Source organism: Rutidosis leptorrhynchoides, chromosome 2 (assembly GCF_046630445.1).
Source record: "Rutidosis leptorrhynchoides isolate AG116_Rl617_1_P2 chromosome 2, CSIRO_AGI_Rlap_v1, whole genome shotgun sequence".
Lineage (NCBI taxonomy): Eukaryota > Viridiplantae > Streptophyta > Magnoliopsida > Asterales > Asteraceae > Rutidosis > Rutidosis leptorrhynchoides.
In genome coordinates, this window is record NC_092334.1 from 433,569,949 (window position 1) to 433,578,598 (window position 8,650).

Consider the following 8,650-nt stretch of genomic DNA (forward strand, 5'->3'; position numbering starts at 1 on the left):
TCTCAAATCAACGTGGGCCTTTCAACAGAGACTTGTAATCATAATTTAATATATCTGATAATTCAATCATTTGATCTTATCTTCTAATTCCATTGATAAACATTTTGAAACAGATACAATCATATAAAGTATTTAATCTAATATCTTGTTTACGTTTCAAGTTATAATATATATACACATATACATATATAATCATATTCGTTTAATGGTTCGTGAATCGTTGGAACTTGGTCGAGGTTGAATGAATGTATGAACATAGATTAAAATTCTTGAAATTTAACTTAACAAATATTGCTTATCGTGTCGGAATCATATAAAGATTAAAGTTTAAATTTGGTTGGAAATTTCCGGGTTGTCACAGTACCTACCCGTTAAAGAAATTTTGTCCCAAAATTTGAGTGGAAAGGTCGTGAATGATAATAAGTATGTTTTCATGATGCATACGGGCTGAAAATTAGAGTTTTATCATCAGCGAATAATTTGGATAAACAATCCATTTATATGAAGAGTACGAATGAAGCTAACATAGAAGAGTGAAATGAATAAGTGTAGATTCATCTTATCATTTGTCTTAGATATGATTGATTCCCAGATTTTAAGGGATTTGAAGAAAATCTTCTTAATAAGATTTGACTCTCCGGTAATCAAGGGAGTTAGGATCCGCTTTAAATGCGATCATCCATTTTTATTGTTTTATCGGAGATTTTCTTATAAATTCACCTCCTTCGTTTCCTTACAACTCACACCATCTGTTGATGCATTTTATGCAAGTCCCTAGACATCTACCCACGTCCATTGCAGGTACAACAGTTTACAGGCCACCATGATTGCTCGTTATTATCCTATCCGTGTTTGTATGTGGTTACAGGAACTGCAGGAACGAGATTTAGATGTTTGACTATGTTAGACTTAGTCAGACGTACGAGTGAAGCCTCACTAGTACGACTGACAGGCTCATACGCATGGTTGATGCTGAGCTAAGTCACAATTACAACCTAAATGATAAGACACGAGTGAGTGATCACCCGTACGGTTGATGAAGCCAACTCGTACTTGTGATGAATGAATCGTATGGGTGTGTCAACAGCAGGGGTATATAAAGTCTTATGTTCTTCATTTTAGGTTAAGCCTCTCATTTGTTACACACACTTAGATCTAGTGAGCTCCTTCGATTCTCTCTCAGTCCAAATCACCCAGGTGGTGAATAATAGCTCTAGGTGTTGATCTAATCACACTTGATTTAGTTGTGGTTTGACTAAATTAATCAAAAAAAAAACTTAACCTATTCACTAGAGGGTTTGATTCACTTATTCTGCCATTGTGTGAGTTAAATCTGTTGATTTCTAAGTTCATAGTCATGTTTCATCACCTTCTATTCTTTCCCCCTCAACTCATATTTTAAAGTATTCATCAATATGCTCCATCCAGTTCTGATTCTCGATATACTTCTAACTTTCATATCGGTCATTCTTCTTTTTTTTATCTACCGCCGGAAGAATCTATTTACTTCTACTATACTCTTGGATTTATAGTGTTCCTAGTTCTCATAAATATATTAAAAACGTCCTTATTTTATATCTTCATGCTCTGATACCAACTGAAATGTCCCGTTCTTATTGATTAAAAACGTTCCATATTAATTGATTTCGTTGCGAGGTTTTGACCTCTATATGAGACGTTTTTCAAAGATTGCATTCATTTTTAAAACAAACCATAACCTTTATTTCATAAATAAAGGTTTAAAAAGCTTTACGTAGATTATCAAATAATGATAATCTAAAATATCATGTTTACACACGACCATTACATAATGGTTTACAATACAAATATGTTACATCGAAATCAGTTTCTTGAATGCAGTTTTTACACAATATCATACAAACATGGACTCCAAATCTAGTCCTTATTTTAGTATGCAACAGCGGAAGCTCTTAATATTCACCTGAGAATAAACATGCTTTAAACGTCAACAAAAATGTTGGTGAGTTATAGTCCCACTTTTAAAATCTAATATTTTTGGGATGAGAATACATGCAGGTTTTATAAATGATTTACAAAATAGACACAAGTACGTGAAAATACATTCTATGGTTGAATTATCGAAATCGAATATGCCCCTTTTTATTAAGTCTGGTAATCTAAGAATTAGGGAACAGACACCCTAATTGACGCGAATCCTAAAGATAGATCTATTGGGCCTAACAAACCCCATCCAAAGTACCAGATGCTTTAGTACTTCGAAATTTATATCATATCCGAAGGGTGTCCCAGAATGATGGGGATATTCTTATATATGCATCTTGTTAATGTCGGTTACCAGGTGTAACGACCCGCACTTTTTCGATCGTTCTATACTTATAAGATTAATATTTACATAAATTAAACCTTACCAACATGATAAGCAATCCAAATTGTCGAGACTTATGTTTTTCGAAAAGAGTTTTACACAACGTTTGACCGTCTAGTTTGACCGATGATATCACGAACTATACAATATATGATAATTATACGTTTGTGTATATATATGTATATATACATATTTAACATGACCTAAGAATGTTTTAATATCTCATTTTGTATTAATAACAATAAGTTATAAGTATATTTTGAAACTACTAACTTAAGTTTTCAAAACGATAACCATACGTAACGTTATTTGACTTAAATACTTATGACCTATAATGTTTATACATATATCGTATAGGTAATGTATTTAATCACTTTTAAAGACTTAAATACATAAAACAATATAAGTATATTTACAAAAGATAACTCTATTTGAATCCTCGTTCCGTTTTCTCAAAGATTTCTATACGTATATCTAGGGTATATGTACCCGTATCATACGCAGCTTCTAGATGTATTTACTATTGGTATATACCAATAAAAATCTGCTCCTTAGCAGCCTTAAATGATTAAGAAACATGTGGAACCAACCATTTGTCAAGTAGCATGAATTATTTAGCAAGAAAACAAAGTTAGGTATCTTTTTTTTCCTTTATAACCTAAAAACGTTTTTATGCATGCACACCATTTCTTCACCCCATTTTCTCATACTTACACTTCCATTTCTCTCTCAAAATACTCTTAACTTCATACTTGATCATCTCCAAGCATTTTCCCCATCATTTAGCTTCAAAAACAACACTTAAACCTCATAAGAAAACCTTACAAAAACACTTCAAGAAATCCTTCCAAGAACACCAACTTACTTCCAATCTTTCATCCACTTCCATCACCCTTTTGGTTCTAGGTTCTTACTCCTCTTTTACAACAACCTTGTCCAAGGAACTTGAGGTAGAATCTATGTTCATAACCTTATTCGATTCATATATATATAGCTATCTTATTTTGTGGTATAAAATTTTAACAACAAGAACATAGTTTGAATGTTTTCAAACTTGTTTGCAAACTAAATAGATCCTTCTAACTTAACTTTTAAAATACTCCAAGACCTGTAATATAACTTAAATATATGCTAATTTAACAAGGTATAACTTGGTTTTTCAAAGATTATCTTAAAAACTGTTTTTACGACGTCGGAGTGCCACCGGGGGCTGTTTTGGGTTGGATAATTAAAAACCATCTTAAACTTTGAATTGGAGGTTTATTTTCTGGAAAAATGATTTTTACTATGAATATGATAACACATAAAAATTTCATGATTTAACTCAAAGTATAAGTATTTTTAGAAAAATAATCATTTAAGGTTGTTTACATGATGGAAAATGATTAACTTCATAAGTTTCACTAAAGTTTGACCTATTCCGTGTGATTTTGAATACAAACTAAGGTATTTACAGTTCATAGTCTTAAAGAGGGACTCGATCCAAGTAGATGGCAAGTTGAATCAACGAAAACGGAGTTGTAACGAAGAAACTATGACCGAAACAAAATCGGATATCCAAGACTAGTTTAGCCACGAAAATAATTGGGAAAAAATTAAATAAATCACATCTTTTTAAGTTAACATGATATTTTATATATATGTACTTATAATTCAATTTTATATGGTTCAGGATCACCCGTAAACAACACGAGAAGATTAATCATAAGATCCCATGATTGTACGCAACACGTCATTTGACAACACCGGTACTTTATGTACGCAACACGTCATTTGACAACACCGGTACCATGGGTCAAGATTAATCTCGACCAATACATATACGATGGGGTTTTATTTATTTCGTTGGGGGTTTTATTTATTTCATTGCGGGTATATTAAACATCTAAAAATGAACCATTAAAATTGAATTACTAACAACGAACTGCTAACTACGGACTAAGGAATTATTCAAAGTATTAAAAGTATAACAAGTATATATATGTGACGTTTGTTTAAAAAGAAAAGGTATTGATATATTATATATGGATAGGTTCGTGATATCAACCGGAGACCAAGTCAAATTATATATATATCTTCAAGACGAAAGTGAGTATATAGTCCCACTTTTAAACTCTAAATATTTCGGGATGAGAATACATGTATTTTATGTTTTACGTTATGGACACAAGTAACTGACAAATATATTCTACGTTGAGTTGTACCACTGGCATACTTCCCTGTAGCTTGGTAACGGTTATTTACAGCGGTATTGTAAACGCGATTCCTGTTGATAGATCTATCGGGCCTGACAACCCCAACCGGACTGGACGACCAGTATTCAACGGTTGCACAGTACTTTGTTTCGTGACTACACTTGGTACGGTGTAGTAAGATTTCATAATAAAGGGAATATGCGACGTGATTAAATGTTAAGTATGGTTACCAAGTGCTCAACCACTTAGAATATTTTTATTAAACTGTTTATATACGAAATCTTGTGGTCTATATATATATATTGCTGCCGGCATTAAACCTATATCTCACCAACTTTATGTTGACCTTTTAAAACATGTCTATTCTCAGGTGATTACTAAAGCTTCCGCTGCATTATGTTGAATTTGAGCAGGATCTTGCGTACGCATATTTGTGTCAAAAATAAAACTGCATACCCAAGGATTTGTGTTGTAAAATATGCTCGAAATCGTGTTGTTATCATTATATGTAAAGTTTGTAAGTCGAAGATTATCGCTAAACGATAATCATCTTTTTATTGTCTAAAGCTTGTAACAAAAATAATGGTTATGGTTTGTAATGTATAATATATGCAGTTTCTCTTTTAAAAATGTCGCATATAAAGGTCAATACCTCGCAATGAAATCATACGTTATGTAACACGTTCTTATGGTTAAGGACGGGTTATGACATGTGGTATCAGAGCGGTGGTCTTAGCGAACCAGGTTTGCATTAGTGTGTCTAACTGATAAGTCGTTAGGATACATTAGTAAGTCTGGACTTTGACCGGGTCTGATTTAAAAACCATTGCTTATCATTGTTGGTTAAAATTTATATGTAAATATTATGTAGTACTAATGGGTTAGTTGTTGTGTGATAGATGTCAGGCTCAAAACTTGTCATCACATTCAGCGACTCCGAACCAGAATCTTCAGATGGTGTTCCAGTCATTAACCTATCCGATGACGAAAATAATATCTTTGGGGAAGACTCACAAATTCCGGATGAACCGACTATAGAGAACCCGGAAAGTGAACCCGAGGAGGAAAGTGAACCCGAGGAGGAAAGTGAACCCGAGGAGGAAAGTGAACCCGAGGAAGAAATACAGGAAATTACAAAAGACGAGTTCGAACTAGGAAATAAACGAAAGGCTAATGAATTAGAAAATTCAAATCCCGAGTTTAGTACGGATGATGTGGCACCAACTCCACTAGACACTACCACCCCTATTCCCGCTATTCCTATTCGTTCTATCCCGGCATCCAGTTCTTCAGCCCCACAGCCAAAATATAGGCAGACAGCCAGGATAAGCGTTAAGCGATTCTTTGAACCTAAACGTTCTAGAAAATAGACCAAACGATGCGCTGCCGTATTAAACCATGGGATCATATAATGTTTTGTATAATATTATTAGTGTGGTTTGCTTAATGTTCGATGTAAGATAAGCATATGTAAAATAGTGAAGTGTGAAATGCAATAATTTTCCATGGTTAAGTATTATTTAGATGGTAGTAATTGATTCTGTACTAAGCTATTAAGTATGGACATTAACGGGTAGGTACTACCCTAGATATAATTATAAAACGCTAATAAGAAGAAAAGGCTTTTATAATAATACCTGGTTCATATTATTAACAAGATATAATGTACTATAAATACACACTACATCTATAATAATCCATGTGAATAATTATTTTCTTTCATTAGGAAATGGCGCGATTGAATCGAATGACGGAACAAGAAATCCAGGAACTCATCAATCAGCGAGTGAACGACAGAATGTTATGGGTCGAGGCTGCAAGAGGTGCTGCAGTTAACCCAAATCCTCGTGTGGGGTGCACTTACAAAACTTTTCAAGCTTGCAAGCCCTCATCATTCAGTGGAACAGAAGGACCAATCGGTTTAACCCGGTGGATAGAAAAGATGGAGACTGTGTTTAAAATCAGTGGTTGTGTTGAAAAGGACATGACCAAGTATGCATCGTGCACTTTACAAGATAGTGCACTCACGTGGTGGAAAAATTATGTGAAGGCTGTAGGAGGAGATGTAGCTTATGATACTCCGTGGGAAGAATTCAAAACAATGTTAATCAACGAATATTGTCCAAGGAACGAGGTTAGGAAGTTGGAAGATGAGTTATGAAGTCTGAAGGTTATTGGTACTGAAATCACCAACTACAATCAGCGATTCATGGAATTAGTTTTGCTATGTCCTGAATTGGTTCCAACCGAAGAACGGAAGATTGAAATGTACAAAGATGGTTTGCCCAAAAAGGTCAAGGCAAACGTTACAGCATCGAAACCTAAGACAATTCATGAAGCTATAACCATGGCAAACGAGCTAATGGATCAGGTCATCATGGATAAGAAAGCATCCAATACTGATGTGAAGGTATCAGGTAACAAAAGAAAGTGGAATGGAAATTATGATCGAGGTAACCAACAACAATCTTTTAAGAAACAAGAAACCATACAAGGTGCAGGTAGTGGTTCAAGCTTTGGTTACAAAGGACAAAATCCTTTATGCAACCGATGCCACAAACATCACTCTGGCTACTGTAATGTGGTATGCAACAAATATAATCGAAAGGGTCATCTTGCTGAAGATTGTAGGGCTCTCGTTACAAATACAAATGGTACCAAGACTCCTGCCACCAATGCAAATAGAACTGCTTTGGCTACCATTACTTGTTATGGGTGTGGAAAACAAGGTCACTATAAGAGCCAGTGTCCGAATACAGAGAAGAATAATGGATCTGCACGTGGAAGATCATTTGTTATTAATGCTAGAGAGGCGTGTGAAGACCCGGAGCTTGTTACGGGTACGTTTACCATTAATAACTTATCCGCATCTATTATATTTGATACTGGTGCCGATAGAAGTTACGTGAGTAGAGGCTTTTACGCTAAATTGAATTGTTCATCATTACCTCTAGATGCTAAGTACATGATTGAGTTAGCTAATGGTAAACTAATTAAAGCCGATAAAATTTGCCGTGATTGTAAAATAAATTTAGCCGGAGAAACATTTAAAATTGACTTAATACCCGTAGAATTAGGAAGTTTTTATGTAATAGTCGGCATGGACTGGATGTCCAAAGTAGGAGCTGAAGTTGTGTGTGCCAAGAAGGCAATTCGCATTCCTTGTAAGGATAGAATGCCGGTGATGATTTATGGAGAGAAGGGTAACTCAAAGCTAAAACTCATTAGTTATTTGAAAGCTCAAAAGTGCTTGAAGAAAGGGTGCTATGCTATCTTGGCACATGTTAATAAAGTCGAAAAGAAAGAAAAAGAGAAGTGCATCAACGACGTGCCTGTGGCAAGATATTTTCCTGAAGTTTTTCCGGAAGAGTTGCCGGGATTACCTCCATTTAGATCTGTAGAATTTCAAATAGATTTAGTACCAGGAGCCGCACCAGTGGCTCGTGCTCCATATAGACTTGCACCGTCCGAGTTAAAAGAACTTCAGAGTCAGTTAAAAGAATTACTGGATCATGGATTCATACGACCAAGTACTTCACCGTGGGGAGCTCCGATTCTATTTGTTAAAAAGAAAGATGGATATTTTAGGATGTGTATAGATTATCGTGAATTAAATAAGTTAACTATCAAAAATCGGTATCCACTACCGAGAATTGACGACTTATTTGATCAACTCCAGGGATCATGTGTTTATTCGAAAATCGACCTAAGATCGGGCTATCATCAACTACGTGTCAAAGAAGAGGACATTCCGAAAACTGCTTTTCGGACACGTTATGGTCATTACGAATTTTTGGTCATGCCGTTTGGATTGACGAATGCGCCAGCTGTATTCATGGACCTCATGAATCGAGTTTGTAGTCCGTATTTAGATAAGTTTGTTATCGTTTTCATTGATGACATTCTTATCTATTCCAAGAGTGAGCAAGAGCATGAGCAGCATTTAAGGTTGATATTAGAGTTGTTGAGAAAAGAACAGCTATACGCTAAATTTTCTAAGTGTGCTTTCTGGTTGAAAGAAGTGCAATTTCTTGGCCACGTTGTTAGTAGCAAAGGAATTCAGGTTGATCCAGCAAAAATTGAAGCCATTGAAAAATGGGAGACTCCT